Genomic DNA, 16,955 nt, shown 5'->3' on the forward strand with positions numbered 1-16,955 from the left:
CCTAAGCCTGCTTTCAACTTCTCCATACCTTTCTCCCTGACTTGCATGTTAGGTTCTTTGTTGCTGGTGGTTTTTTGTTTGCCAGTGTTCTCTAACAAATATTTAAAGTCTTCAGACAACAACTTCTCTGATTTATAAGGGAAAACTCTATTGACTAAATGGGGCTTTTGGAAGGATGATTTTATTTATATGGCATTTAGATTTTATCATTATTTTCACCATTCAAATAATCTTACTCCCACTTCAAGTTTCAGTAAAATATCCAAGAATGTGAAAAAAGTATTGATACTTTTGAAAGGCGATATAGCTTTCCCTGAGGGAAAGCTGGAAGTTTAAGCATTAAGGGCCTAGACTAATTACCTCCATAAGAATTTGTAGAGATTTGAATTAGTCATGTTGTAAAACAGCTACTTTTTCAGGTATATTCATACAGTTGAAAAAACCTTTTACAGAAAATCCATGGAAATACAGTGGAGCTCAGAATAACCCCACAGTACCTTCATCAAACTTGTTGCTGTGGACTGCCGGTCAGCTCACTGAACGAGTACACCTGTTCCTCTCTTTAAAAAAAAAGATAAGTTTGGCCAAATGAGTGCCAACCATTAGGCAAAACTGTTTTAAAACTACCGACGGCAAGCTACAAGAAGCTTACTGGAGACTTGTTGCTAAAGCAGATAATCTTACTCCCACTTGTTTGACCAGCTATCATAAACTTAGAAGATTTATGTATGTCTACATGAAAAACTGATTCTGTGCTACAAGCAGTGGTGGGTACTTAAGTACAATTTTCGTGTATCTGTACTTTACTCAAGTAGATTTAATAATGGATACTTTCTACTTTTACTCCCCTACATTTTACAGTAAGTATATGTACTTTCTACTTCACTACATTTCTACAAAAGTGTCCCGTTACTCGTTACATCCAAGTCGCGTTGCTCTTTTTTTCCGTTAAAATGTGAAGTTGAGGGATTTAAGGTGGCGCCGTAAAATCCGAGCAATAACGTGACTTACGTGTCTGTTGTCACCCATCGCCTCCCCCTTTACTCGCACGAGGAGCTCCAAGACATGCGAAGTGGTTTCCTCTGAGCGGGAGAAGATGTCTGTCTAATCGTCAGTAATATGATAGCGCTGCATAAATCATAAAATATGGCGACATGTAAAATCAGCAGCGCTTCGCTTTCACAGACGGTGGGGACTTGGTCCAACTTTTAGCGTCACTTGGAAGGAAAGCTTAAAGAAAGGTAAGCTCAGTGGACGTGTTGCTAGCAAAGCTAGCTGTACTGAGACACATGTTGCATCCCTCACGTGCTGAATTATTGTGTGAAGGTGTTGACTGAGGTGTCGCATATATGGGACAACGCTGGTACCAAAGTGCAACAAAGTGGTATGATATTCAGGAATGATCCGATTCTTCTGGACGGATCTTTACTGATTACATTTATTTCAGCTCTAAGTAATTAATATCTAGGTGTTTTATGGGAATGTGGGTCTTTCAGATCAATTTGAGAAGCAATTTTGATAGGTAAAAGTTATTTTTTTGTGTGTCATGTAGCGCGGGGTGCTGGTCTTGACTTGGTCTTGGGTAGGTGGTCTTGACTACAACACTGCTACTGGATCCTTGGTTGCATGTCCTCCTTCTTTCCATCCCCTTTCTGTTGGATTTCTTTAAAAAATAAATGCCACTAGTTGCAAAAAGAGTGAAGTTCATGTTATGTTTGGACAGGAAACGAGATGTTTCCATCCCTGAAATTATGATGCATAGAATCACATATCTAAGTCTAAACTATGTTACAGAGAGTTAACATAAAAACATGCTTTATCTGTGGCATTGTTCAATAAAATGGCACATTTCTAATTTATTAAAATTAAATACGATCGGTACACTTAATAATATTAGCGATAGGTAATCCATTCAGCAACTTTTACTTTTAATACTTAAGTATTTTTAAAAGCCAGTACTTTTTTTACTTTTACTTAAGTACAAATGTTAATGTGGTAGTTTTACTTTTACTTGAGTACATTTTTGTCTGTGTATTTGTACTTCTACTTAAGTAAATTTTTTGAGTACTTTCTCCACCACTGGCAACAAGCATCTGAAAACTACTCCCTAGTTTAATGTTTTGTCTAAATCTTTGAGTCCACAAGTCAAATCCAAAGTAAGAAATAAAACAAGTAGCTATGATAATAATGATTTTTCTGCTATCAGAAGGTATATGTTTATTTTCTTTTTTTAAATGAAAGGTTTTAACAGTTTTAGCTGCCTAGATTTACATTTTTCTCTTAACAGAGAGACCATGGTATTTTCACTCAAGGTTTCCACGACAAAAGAATGTCATACCAGCCAATGAGTAATATTGAGCAGTGCAGATGAATGCCATTGTGTATGCTGGGTCTCGCAGCAAATGCACTTGGAACACAGATAATCTATTTTTAAGGTTTATTGTCCTCGCATTTATCGAATCGTAAACACAAACTAATAAAAAGTAAAGGAAATTCCAGAAACTGTTTCCTAAAGAGAAACGCATTGTATATATGATCAAAAAAAATAAATCCTTTAGATGTTTAGAAAAAAAAAATCAATTGAAGATAAAAGCTCTTTCCATCATGGTGCACTTTTTTTTCCCAAGGAAATTATTTTTGAATAAATGAATGTTCCACATTCTTAGATTCCCCTTATATTTATTTCTCTGTATGCAACAGTTTTTTTTCTCTTCCTCACTATCTGCTTGATAGAATGGTTAGGATGTTTTCATTGCCCTTGCTAACACAATGGTACTCATACAACCAACACATGTTGTCTTTGGCATTATTTTTACCAGCAAAACAAAGAGCGGAGGGACAGGTGCTATGGCAGCCAGCTAGGTTAATCTCATCTGTGCTCTGTCAGCCTCCTCACAAAAACTTCAAAAAAATGTCATGCTGGCTGACTGTAACACCGTGACACTCAACAGACACACAAAGAAGAGGTGGGTGGATGGAGAAGAAGGAGTAAGCAGAGATGGAGACTGACCAAGAGAAGCGAAGAAGGGAGGTTTGGGAGAGACAACTGTTCACAAAGGAAACACAAACACATTCTAGAACAAAACGGAGATGGGTGAAATCTCCAGCACCTTCCCCGTCCTTCCCGTTTCCGCCCACCGACTATGTTAAAATCATTCCCTGTTAATACATCTATTTTCTGCTCATGAAAAGCTCTGTATGTGTCACGATAAAGGTGGAGGTGGTTTGTGAGGTCGACCCGGGCGGAATTTTACGAGACAAGCTGCGCTGATATATGGCCGAAAGAGACTCCATTAAAACGCTGGACCTGCGCCATTTGGGGGAAATGGAGGTCACTCATGCTAAGGTCATGTGACATCTATAAAATCAAACTTTTCCCTAATATCTGGTCATATATCACCTCTTCCTTGTGTTCTTTTTCTATACATTTTCTTTCGTTTGAATATTTGAATTCTAAGAAGACAAAAAAATGTCCTGGATGAGGATGATCGTTTTTCAAGATGTGCAATACGGGGATGCTTTGGGGTGTGTGTGTGTATGCGTGCGTGTGCGTGTGTGTGCGCATGTGCGTGCGTGGATATGTGTGTGTGTATGAGAGGCCTGGGTTATGTTCAGTTTTTGATGAATGTACCGTATCAGATCTGCAGAAGAGCGCAAGGGAAACAATCTGCTGCGGTGTACTCTTAGAAAGACGAGAACAGGTGCGTAGGGCCACGGTCGAGAGTCCATTTTTTCTTTTCTGTCATCTCACCTTCCCTTTCCTCCATCACTCGTTGCCCTGCTTGGATTGTGCTTTCATTTCTCCCCTCGGGGTGCTCTAATTAAAGCGGCTTCATGCTTTCTTCTCACTCATCTGACACATTTGTCTCTGTGCTCTTTCTCTTTCACTTGCAATTTTCTGTGGTGATCTTAAACTTATCTGCTTAGTTTAGCTCCGTCTGCACCACATACAAGCCAAAGAAACATGCCATTTCTCTTCTCCGCTTTTCTTTCCCTCACTTGTTCTTGCATCCTTGTGTCCCTTTAAGCCAGAGCGTGTGTCCTGTCTGTCTTCCCCGTTGCTCCCAACTCCCTGGGGCATCATTTCCAGGCTTCATTTGTTTGAGGGCTTTCTAATCTGGGGACTGGGACAACCTCAGTCCACCGTGCCCTCGTCAATCATCCCCACAGAGGAGCAGAGAAGAGGTGAGCAAGGAGTAGAGAGGAGGAGGAAGAAGAGCAGAAGGTGATGGCATGATTAGTTATCTGTCCTCTCTCGCCCACCTTCCCTATTGCCAGCGACCACCGCTCCCACCATCCGTCGCGTCTCTCACTTCCTCCTTCCCTCTGCTGATGCGGTCGCTCCATCTATCTTACCTTCTTATCTGACTATCCCTTCTCCTCTCTACCGGGTTTGGAGAACCTGCGTGCAGCGCCAGCCACTGCTCTGTCCATCCCTTTGTCTATTTGTCTGTCTGATTGTTTGACCTCAGCCCCGACGGTGGTCTCTTTTGTGTCGGCGGACAAATGAGGATGACCTTTTATTGTAAAACAGACACCTATTGGGAAGGATGAAACAGACGGTGTTTAAATTAACAACAGAGAAAAGAGGAAGAGGGAGGCCATTTCAAATGGAGGAAGGGATGGAGAGAAAGAGAGTGCAAAGTTTTTGAAGTTGTAATAATTATAGAACCGTGTCTGCGTCAAACTAGCATGGCCACTGTTCAATAATAAAGTCCCCTACCTAGCTGGCAGCTATTGATGAACAGTGGTGGAACAGTGAGAAGCGGACCTCTTGAACGTGCCCTGGACCCATCAGTATGGGTGCATGAATAATAAATGGCATTGACAGTGGAGGCCATAAGAGTAGACAGAGTATTATTGCACATGAAGGTCCATTCTGATTTTGATTATTTTTATTCCAGGGGGCTCACAAAAGGCCAGGAGACCGTTGGTGAATATTCTAAAAGGGCACAGGGCTGAGATGGGCTTGATGGGAGGCTTTGATTTCTGGCTAATAGCCACTTCAAACAGGCTGGGATGGCTCTGAGACAGGGGAGGAAGATGACACAGGGGCTAAAGGACAGAAGGACCAGACACACACAGTAAGGGAGGCTGCACAAACACGAGACGAGCTGCATTTTACAGCATCAACTCGTATTAATATTCAGAACATAACCAGGCAAAACAAAAAAAAATCACACAACCAGAAGCTCTTTTTATGGTATTAACACATTGAAGAAATATTATCAACATTAAGATGAGGTCTATAGACTCTGTATGTACAGTAGCTACCAAATGAATTCATCACCTTTCTTCACGTTTTGACACTTCACAATCACAAATTTCAATGCGTTTTAGTCGTTTTTTGTGTAGAAGACCTCTCAGAAAGTAATGAGTCGATATGAAGTTTAAGGAATCAATCAATCAATCAAATTTTATTTGTATAGCACATTTCAGCAGCAAGGCATTTCAAAGTGCTTTACATAATTAAAATAAAAACAGCATGTGACATTGAATAAATGTCACATGCGTACACAGACAAATGTCACTTTCAGCTTTTCAAAAGTGTGGCCTACATTTGCGTCCAGCAACTTTCTTTGTTCTTATGCTGTAACTGCAGCTGCGAGGCTTTCATGGCATCTCTTTACAGCTTTAAACATTTAGGCACTAATATTTTGACAAATTCTCCTTCTCAGTCAAATTGGATAAAGAGCACCTATGAGAAGTAAATTTTAAGTCTTAAAACTGATTCTCGGTTAGTTTTAGGTTTGGACTTTAACCGTGCCATAAGCTTTGATCTTAACCTTCCCATTGCAGCTCTGACTGTATGTTTCAGGTTACTGGCATGGCTGAAGGTAAAAGTCTTGCTTCTTTTTTGCAGCCTCTAACAAGTTTTCATCCAGGATTGCCAAATATTTAGCCCAATTCATCTTACCATCATCTCCGACCAGCTTCTTTATCCTTGCTCAAGAAAAGCCTTACCAGATAACTATCTGGTGTGCTGCTTTATTTATTTTTCACTTGTGTTCTTTAATAGCTCTCTGAGACCGTCATACAATAGCTGTATGTATGCTGTGATTAAATAAGCTTTGTATAATAATTAGGTAAGAACAGTCGGTTGCCTGGGTTACATTTAGGGGCGCTAAAGCAAAGTACGTAAAAACCATGTGTTTGTTTCTTCCACTTCAAAATTATCTCCAGCTTTATATTCGTCTATCCCATAAAACAGTAATTACGCTGCTGTTTATGGTTGTAATGTGAAAACATTTCAGAAGGTTGTGTGTGTGTGCGTGTGTGTGGCCTCACTGGATAAAAAGTTGTTTTACTCACCTCGGAAAATGCAGAAGCCATTAGTGAAATGTTTTGGTTCCTCTCGCCAGATTGCATTTATACTGTACCGTCAGCGTACCCAGATGAATGCAGTGACAAATTTTGTAACCAAAACCAAATAGACATCGAAATGTCTTGGCATTCGTTCACGTCTTTACTGTATGCCACCATACTCTCGTGCCAGTCTTTCTTCTTCTCTCACAACAAATCAGCTAAAAGCAGACAATAGCGAATGTATTGAACCGATGACTAAAGATCTGGAAGGAATCGATCAGACTGTAAGATTCATTTGGTATTCCAAAATTAATCTGACTCACTGTTACAAATAAACACCAGTTCTTATCAGCTCACTTTCAAACATGCAGACATTAGACTGTATAAATCTTCCTTAGGCTTTAGGCCTGTCTCCTATTCATCATCACAAGTTCTGATTTATCTGCCCAAGAAGTCCTAATAAATACACACCGACACAGAATGAAATTTGCTGCGTGATCCAGACAGCCCCTGAGTCCCAGCCCCAATCTGTGTTTCTTTTAATTGCAAAGAATGAGTCTGGCTAGGTCACACTACACAAATCAATATCTCAAAAAATATATATATTCAAATTTGACCTAGAAAACAGTGTTGGTGCCCCCATTTTACCATTGATTTTAGATGCAAGGCGATTTAGTTTTTAGAGATTTTTCTTCTTCTTTTTTTTCTTTCTTTTTTTTATTTGCTTGGCGCCAAACAGCACATAAATATTTACTCCGAAGATAAAGCACAAGTTGCGAGAGAATGAGTATTGAGTTCGGAGGTAAGCATGTGTGCATGATCCAATATCCATTCAAAAAAACACTGTACATTGTCTCAGTAAAAAAAGGCAATATAAATATAGGCATATTTGTTAGAGGCAGGGTCAATATCATAAGGTGGATGTGGTGTGCGCCTCTGAGGCTGCTTAGAGAGATGCTTTGAAATCGATGTTTTGTCTGGCATCCGGCTCATTGTCTGATTACTGTTTTGTTTCTTACAGCAAGCCGGATTAATTTATTTTTTCAGATTCAATCAAGACGAAACATCATTTCTCTCTGTTTTGCTACATCAAAAACTGTGGAAGCTTTTCTCTTGATGCATATTTCTGTCTTGAAATAACATGGAGAACTGCGCAGTTTTGGGAATGCTGAACCTGCACGCTCTTTTCTTTTTTTTTTTCCATACTACACTGCCTCCCAGTAACCGCATATTTTCACCAGGGAGCTGCCCTGTACAACCACAGACCTGTACTGTTGGTGATCGAGTGTCACTGGGGCTGCTGGGAGTCAAGTGCTCCTTTAGGCCAGCTATCCACTATAGCTGGCAGAAATCTCTTGGGGTAGACACACAGTGGTGGAAACATTTAGAAGAACCACCTCTCCCTCAGCTTCTATCTACACAAAGAGGTGCCAAAAAAAAACACACACACAAAAAAAAATACAGTACAGTCAGAGGCAAGGATTCTTCGGAAGTGCTGAAGAAGAATGGATTACCAACCCACATATTTTACCTCCACACAGGCGTCAAGCTATTTTTACTTTCCTTGTATAAGGTGTAAGAGCCTGTGCTGCCTCTCAGCTTAGTAACGAAATCTCAAGTTTTTCAGCAAATATTTCTGTTAAAGTTTGTTTTAGTGCAAATATAAACTTTAACACAAAAATGAAAAAAAATTAAAAGTTTGCACATATTTAGTTGAAGCTTTGTGCAAGTCATAATCTTCCAGTCATACCCATTTCATTAGCTTTCTCAGACTTGCAATACATTTGCTTGAGACAAACTGCTGTATGAGACAGTTGTAGTCTGAGATAGCAGATCTCAGTTAAGATCTGCAAAGACAATAATGATTGCACCTACTTCTGATCCAGACAATCGGGCAAAAAAGGACTTTAAACTTGTTCCCATCTCAGATGTGGTTACTTTTATAGACATATATTTTTTACAGACTTTAAAAGAAAAAAGTTCAAGCATGACATCTTTTATTTGTAACTTACAACTCCTATGAATGAACGGAAAATAACTTCAGTTTACCATGACTTGTAGTAGACTAAAAAGCTTTAACCATTCTTTCATTTGCTCATTTAATGTCAGTATATTTATAAAAACATGCGTTAAAATTCATAATCCATTAGCATCCGTCTCGCGCCAGTTTTTAGACTGGTCACAACTTCAAAATCAAGCAATGTCTGCAGAGCGAGTCTGTGTGGTTTTGCTCAAGTGTAAGGTACCCTGAAGTTGTGAGCAAGCTCAAAGTTCCCGCAGTTGCAAACACCTTTATCATCCCTGGCTTTTAAACCTTTAGGTCTCTGGACCAATATGTATTTTTAACACTATTGATTTTTGATGCGTCCAATAAATGCTTAATTTTGAGGACTGCAGATGGTGAGACTGGATTGCTGTGCGTTTGGTTTAAAACCTGTAAAAACTTCACAAATGTAGAATAGAATTAAAATGTCCTTTCTTGTCCCACAGAGGGGAAGATTTCAGTGTTATAGACCAAGGATGTTGATTTATACAAAGAAATTAATAGAAAATTTATTTTGAAAAAAAAAGTCCACACGAAACTTGCCGTTGTTAGCATAGAATAGAGCTTTGCCAATGAATACCAATTGAACTTTTTCAATGCTTTTTGAATCACTGATGTCAATGTATTTTTTTGTGACTTTATGTAGTGGGCCATTACTAAGTAAGATAAAATATAATAATACATGCGTTTTAACATGTTTTTAACATATAATTGGGCTTTAGAGACTTTTTTTAGTAACTACTAGGGAACCTGCACCTTGAAGACCAAGGAAAATTGCCAGACAGGTCAGACTGGATAAAGTTGTGGAGAAATTTAAATCAGGGCAGCATTGTAGTGCATTCCACAAATCCGGCCTTTACAGAAGATTGCCAAAAATAATGTCATCCGTCACCATTGCTTTCAGCAACATCCTTTTTTCCACTCATAGAAAAGCTTTTATTGCATCACAATCGTGTACTACTTGTGTTTGTTTATCATACACAATCCTTCTGATGCACACTAACATTCCTGTTCGTACTGAGGCAAAATTTCGGAACATTAAAGTACACATGCAAAAAGTTTGTTTTCTTTTTTACAAGTTAGCAAATCTAAAAAAGTCAACTGTCTTAATATGCCTTCTTGATATGGTTTGTATCTGTTTAGCCCTGTGATTTCAAATATGTGTGTGTGTGTGTGTGTGTGTGCGTGTGTGTGTGTGTGTGCGTGCGTGTGCGTGTGTGTGTGTGTGTGTGTGTTGGTCCAGTTGACTTTTGAGTGAACTTTTTTTTTCCCGAGAGTAAGGAGATGAAGAGGATATAAGCCTGGATTAAGTTCAGAGGATGATTTTTATCCTTGCAGGGGGTCTCTAAACGGTAAGCGATGGATGCAAGGTGACCCTCTCTGGACACATAAACACACACACACACCCTCACACGCACACATACAGAAACTAAAAATAAAAAAAAAACAGTTAACCATCATGCATCCACAGAAGAACGCACACCTGCACACATGCATATAAACCCATAGTCACAAACGCATGACACACATGAGTCTAGACGAAGCGGGTAATCATTTCACCCACTTACTTACAAAAGCGCTCGCACACACATGGGACATACAGGTGTGTATGATCCACAAATAGGGATTATATATTGCTGATGTTGGAAGTGAAAGAAAGAAAAGATTGCTCTGCCAAAGCTTCCTTCTCACTGTCACGGCGCCAACACTAACAGCATTGTCACCAGGTAGAATCACACCTTCAATAGCTTCTACTTCCCTTTTTATGTTTTTTTTGTATTTATGCTTTAGATATATATAAGAACAGGAAAAGCGGCCATGAATGCGACAGTGATCTACCAAGAGGCATTAGAGCTCGATCATTGATGAGAACTTTGAGTAGCGAGTGACTTTATCCTTGTCAGCTTCTTTATCTGTACTCTCACAGAGCAACAAATGAGCAGGTGAACAGGAAATCTAAAAGAATAGACGGCAGATTCCTCTTCTGTCTGTGTTGTTTTACATGTGAAAGCAGTTTATTCTTTTTCTTTCTGCTTCTTTTTTTTTTTTTTTCCTCGATATTATTCCAGTTCAGTGTTCATGTCTGAGGCGCTGATCAGATTTGGCCCTTGAAAATGAGATTTCAAGGAACTCGGCTCATCCCACGATGTTGAGCATGACCTCCCTTTTGTTTCAACGCGGACTCAGAGGCGCACCCGGGCGAGTCACAATCCCTTTGAAGCGTATTCGACAAAAAAATGTAACAAATAAATAAAAATCTCAACACAGTTTATTAAGAAAGAAATCAATAGGGGAACAAAACAACAAAAGCTACAAAGATAACAGGAACGTATATGAAACAGGCAACATAGTGTAAAATGGTTGTTTGAATTTGAAGACTTGGGCCTTTGGAGCTTGAGTCGGCCTTTGAGGTGGAAGTTCAGGTGTTAGGTTTGATTGAAGAGCAGGTTCTTCACCTGCTCTCTCGTTTTTTTCCACATTTGTTAGCTGGACTGCTTGCAAGGTTTCAGAATATAGTAAATATTTACGACACTTCACACACAAACTTGTTTTGTGTATTTATCATAAACCAACACAAATGAGTGCTTAACTGTGACACAGAAGAAAAGGAGTGCTAGGTTTTAAAAGTAATTTGCAAATTTAAAAAAGAGGGTGGAAATCATATGTATTTATTACTTTGACTGGGTCATTCTAATATCAGTGTGTTTTTTTTTGTCTAAGCCATTAAATTGTACCTCTGGCTGTAGTGTTTTCTTGTCCTAATGGAAGATGACCCTCTGCCCCTCTTCTCAAGTTTTATGCAGCCTCCAGTTTATTCAGCTCAATCCATCTCTAACCTGCTTCCCTGTCCCTGCTCAAGGAAATGTCTGTCATACCCATGACATGATGTTGCCATCAATGTGCTTCACAATGATGTGCGGTGTTAGATTAATGCCACACATTGCGCTTTACGTGCAATCCACACAGTTTCATTTTAGTTTCATCTGACCTGTGTGTCCCATGCATAGTTTGTGGCAAACTGCAAACAAAGCTCATCTTTCAACTACATTTTTTTTTTCTGTTCCTCCAAGATGAGATGTATTGACTGCATGACTGATGGTCGTCATTTGAAAAAACATTTTCCTCCTTCACATTTCTGTGTTGATCCATCACCCCCCAAATCCTAATAAAACACATTGAAGTTTTGGGGCTGTCTTTTGACAAAACATCAAAAGGTCAAAGGGTATGAAAAATTGTACTCTAACCACTTTTTTCCCACTGTCCTATCATACATTGTCTCCCTTCTCGCCACCTTTTGCTGCTTTCCTCTCTGTGTTCCCCTGCTCAGCTGGCAAACAGCTTCGCTCCTTCACCTTGAAGAACACCCCCCCCCCTCCCCTCTCCACCCTCCACCTCCCCACCAACAGGACCATTCTAAACAACTCTTTCATTCAGGGATGGTAATCAGACTGTCACACACTGACACACTCCCACATACACACCGTAATGGCGGTAAGTGATTAGCTTCACAGATGAGGGATCATTTTTGTCCATTTTCTGTGAAACCCTGATTGCTCCCGGCATTCATTAGCAAATCACAGAGGTCAAATGATTCAGCGGCAGCACTCACTCTTTTGAAACCACCTTGCAGAGTCCAAGATGAATAAAGCGAGACTACAAATTAATAGACCCGCTGTACCCAAGACGACTAGTTTAAAAAAATGACAAGGACAAGAGTGTTATTATGCCTCTTTTCTTTATGCCCGTTAAGTCTATTTAGAACATTTGAAACAGTAAAACTGCGCTTTATTTTTAATTATCCTCTGAATTCTGTGGCACTTTTTTTTTTTTCCCCAACAGTATCCATTTGTGGTGCTTAAGGATGTAAAGCGCATGGGGGGATATTTGAATGGCACCGTGTGTGGATGTATGATTGAAATGTGTAATCCCTGGGCAACTGGGGAGCCTTGTGTGATGGAGAGAGCCCAGCTTCATCATAGCCTCCACAGGAGACTAGATGAGTCCAGAGTGTGGGAGACAGACGGAGACATAGAGACTGAGGAGGAGAGGGAGGGAGGGAGGGAGGGAGAGACACCATACTGACAGTATGAATGATACATCATATGATTGTCTTGGACAGAGCTGTTCTCTCTGACTGCCTTTACTGCTCTCTCCAACTGTCCTCCATTTCACAAGCCCAGTTGGACTGATTTATTGCACTCAACAAAACTGCAACAGACTAGACTTGGGTACTGGTGCCTGTTAAGTTTTCAAACTTTACTTCACCAGAATGATGGGGAGGGTCAATTTTCACCCATAGGTATATTATAAATAAGTTTTTGCCAGTCAGGTTTAACCAACAGAACTTGCTTCAAGCCCCTTAATATTGTCTCCGAGATTATTTCAAGGGGGTGTTTTTTTTTTCTTTTTCTGTCTTTGGTTTTGGTTTGCGACTAGAAACGCAAACGGAGGTGACGTGTCAAGACATGTCTAAGTACTACCAGCATATCAATAACAATCAATAGCGTTTGAAAAGGGAAGGTTTTCTGTTTCCTCCCGCTGCTCAACAAGCAAAGGGCTGCAATAAACACATGTCATCATTGGGATAACAGGAATGGTGCATTTGTGGGATGTAGGTTACATTTCAAAGGTTTGAAAGGCCAGAGAAAGCTACTGTCTGTGAATTATTGAAGAGGTAAGGGATCCGATGGAGAGTGTGAGCAGCATTTACAGTTCAGAGCCGAGAAAGACAACTGGCTCTCACCGCAAGTTCTGTGGATGACGACGATGGGAAATCTATATACGCTAACCTTTCTTTGTCTGTGGCGTTATTGAAATTGACTTGGTCAGAGGGACAGCATTTCACAAGGAGATGATGGAGGGAAACCAGTCACTTCTGGTACTAGACCCCCTTCAACTCTTTAACTCAAAAACTGTGTTTGTATGGTTTATGGATGATGAAAACCTTGTAATCTGTGACATACTGCTCCCCGATTGCATCTCAAACTCCTCCTCAGCTTCTTAGTTTACTTTTATGGCTCATAGGAATTCTCACGTCTGATAGGTGTTTCTCTAACTATCATAGCTGAGAGAGTTATTCAATTTTTTTTACTTTTAATAAAACACCTTTTTTTTCCTGTTTTATGAGAGTATACGGAGTTTCTTCTAAACTCAGAAATATAACACTTTATGTCCATAAGTACACACACACACACAAAAGAAACATCTATGGAACGATGTTTTGCTTTGGACAAAAATACCAGAAATTTTTGCCACCATTTTGCACCTATTTTCTAAATTCGCCAATTTACCATAAATACTGACAATCATCAGAAACGACAACATATGGAACTGCAAAGAGGATTAGCTGTAAACATCTCCCCTATCTCCAGCAGTCACGCCATTGAGGGAGGCCAGGTTGGCAAATAGGCTTTTCACATTTCAGACGCCACAATGTCACTCCATCTCATTGCGGCATCCATTACGCGCTACCTTGGGAATGAGAAGAGGTCCATGCTGAGAATCAGGGCAGAAAATGGCCGCCCGCCAGGAGGGGTAAAATGGACAGCGTTATTATTCCGACTCCCCCCAGGGGGAATTGGCCTGAATATAGATATGCAACATTATAAAACCAGGTTATTATCTGGGTGCAGGGTAACGGCCTCTCGCCTGTCTCTTCTCAATGAAACTCACACGTACACACTCCGAGACAGACACACACACGCAGCCTGCACACGTATTAGGAAATCTAGTGCTGCGCACTGTGATGATTGTAGCCTTTCTGGCGATTGAGGGATGTTTACCATCGTTGTTGCTAATGGGTATTTTTTTAGTTTTTTTCTGTTTTCACAATATCACTGTTTTGGTCATGATTTTCACTGTTCTTTCATTTACTGAAAATTAGAAATCAAGCTTCCCTACGTTCCCATATCTCCCTTTCTCTCAGCCATAATATCATTTTATGGTGCAATGATATTTCCGATTGCAGGAAGGGATAGAGCCATTCGCCTCATATCAGTGAGCATTATTCACTTATGGCTTTCTTGTTTTAAAAGATGTTGTTTCTTTTGTAATAAAATCGTTGTTTGGATGAATAGCTCTCCGCTGTTGCTGTGTGTGTGTGCAGGCTAGGGTTTATCTAAAAGTTGTATGGATTACACCTGGTAACAATCTCATTGATGTAGCTCGTTATAAGTAAAACACCCGCATTCACTGACAAATGGACATTTAATGTTAATTTTTTTGTATGCTGCTCCAGACTAACACAAGCAATTTCAATTAGGCCCAAATCAGATGGCCACTTCCTTCCCTCTAAATATGTCGTCTTTTTTTCTATGTGTGTGCTTATGGCACTTTCCACCTCTGTTTTCATCCTTTGTCCGTCTGATACAATCTTTCTTTCTTCTCCTGCTCTAGAATTTTTGTCCTCTGTTGATCTTTTCTGATTATGCCTCCCCTCTGTAGATTTGTTCTTACCTTCTGATGTTTTTCATACAGTCTAATAGCTTTCTCCTCTTCCTCTTTCTCTTCTTCTTCTCTCTATCTGTCTATCTGACTTCTCCAGGTCTGGTCTAATTCCTTCCTTTATTCATGAACCTAACCCTGCTGGCGTGGCGTAGTGAATGTGTGTATGCGTGTGTGCGTGTGTGTGTGCATACACAAGAGCAGAGGCAGACAGTAAATAGGAATATGAATCTTTAAGGGCCTGCTGCTACTGTGGCTGAAATGACTTTTCAGAGCCGCAGTGATTTTCCAAGAAGGATGTTGATGAGGGCCGAATAGCAAGAGATCTTTCTGTGTGTGCGTGTGGGCGTGTGTGTGGGTGTGTGTGTGTGTGTGTGCGTGTGTGTGTGTGTGTGTGCGCGTGTGCGTTTGTCTCCAGGCTTCAGATCTGTTTTGTCTCTTCATAAATGTAAAAAAAAATATATCCTGGTCTTTTCATCTTCAAATCCCATTTGTAAATCGGCAATCCTTTTAACTTCATAATCTCTTTTCTAACCAAGAATCAACATTTGTTTAGTGCACTATTTTTGTACTATTTTTTGTGGCATAAAGACAAAAAATAGCTTCCATTGCCCACAAAAATGCAGCATTCCATTTTCTACTTTCCCCTTTGAGCAAATTTTTGTGGAGGAGAGAAGACGACTTTGCCTTCTATCAAACATGTGAAGGCATTTGCAAAGATGAGAAAACACGTCTAAATGAATATGTTGATTTCTAAATGTAGCAGAAAGTTTTTGAGGTTCTTTTTGAACCAAATCTGACTTCTGACATCTGTGCCAAGGGTCAAGTTGGACTGAACATCTGGACTGACTGTGCCGATCACAGAGTTTCTTGTCACTTTCTCATCATTGAGTTCTATCATTTTACATACTAATTTCTATCTGAGTCTAACCTACTGTAAATATTACACATCCAAAATGTTTCACAGCTCCAGCAGATTTAGTTCTAACTACATAGTACATAGTACATTTTTACCAACATCTTTCCTGTGAGTTGAACTAGGATTAAAGTGACGCAGCCGGAGTCAAAGGTCACAGTGACGGAAGGAAGGCCTTCCGTCACTTTTATTTTGATGGCCTTCCGTAAAAATAAAAGTTTTAAATTTTATTATCAATAGAGATCCCCAGTTAATTTATTATGAGAAAGGAAAAAAAAAACAACTTTTTTGGTTTCAAAATAATTTCCATTCTTAAGCTGTGGGAGGGTATGAATGCTTTTGGGTATATACATATATATTACCTTTTCTGCTTTTGCAAAAATGTAATTGTCAATGACAAAATAAAATGCAGAGAGCAACAAAAGGTTTTTTTTTAAGCATTTCAAAGTTGCCAAACTCCACATCTAGAAAGACTAAGAACATCCAGGTTATAGAGCAGAAATATAAGAAATCTATTTTACTCATCCACAAGACATAATACAGAGTGGTATTTTTACAAAGATATTACACAGATTACCTTTTATAAACTTTATAAAATGATATTTAACTATTATCCCAGTAATTTCAGTTGAGTTTGCAGGCTTTAACCTGAGCTGTAAGGTTAAAGTCTGAGTTCCAATATTTTCCAAACCAGCCCGAGACAGATTGTACTCTACATTAGAGTAAAATATTTCAAATCATCTGTGATCTATTTTGCTTTCTGTTATTTGTAGATGCTTGCCTCTACAGAAGAGGAAGTCTGAAGAAACTGCTGACATGATCCTGAAGAAAACGCAATTTTCTTTCTAGATGGTTCCCCCACCTTTGATGCTTTTTCAAACATAATATTCACTGACATTATTGTCACTGAAAGTAGATTTCTTAATTTTTATCACTCATTAAAAACTTTTGCACCAGATAGTGCTGCTCACAGTGCCACCCGTGGTGCTTTAAAAAAAAAACGAGGAAATTTGTTTTTATTTTTAGTTTCCGAAGCGTAAAACTGTTTCATTTCTGTCGCCAAACAATTTTGCAGTGCTTTTCTAATTGTCAACGTATTTCTCAGGCCAAAATGGGAAATTGCAAAACCAACACGTCCACAAAAGCCCAGTTTTTGACGTGAACTCTCAGCATAATGATCATTTGTGCACGCACTTTCACTGATACATGCAGAATAGCAGACTGGGATGGGCTGAAAATGAAGCT

Source organism: Poecilia reticulata, chromosome 20, assembly GCF_904066995.2.
Source record: "Poecilia reticulata chromosome 20, P_reticulata-male-v2, whole genome shotgun sequence".
In the NCBI taxonomy this organism is placed as follows: domain Eukaryota; kingdom Metazoa; phylum Chordata; class Actinopteri; order Cyprinodontiformes; family Poeciliidae; genus Poecilia; species Poecilia reticulata.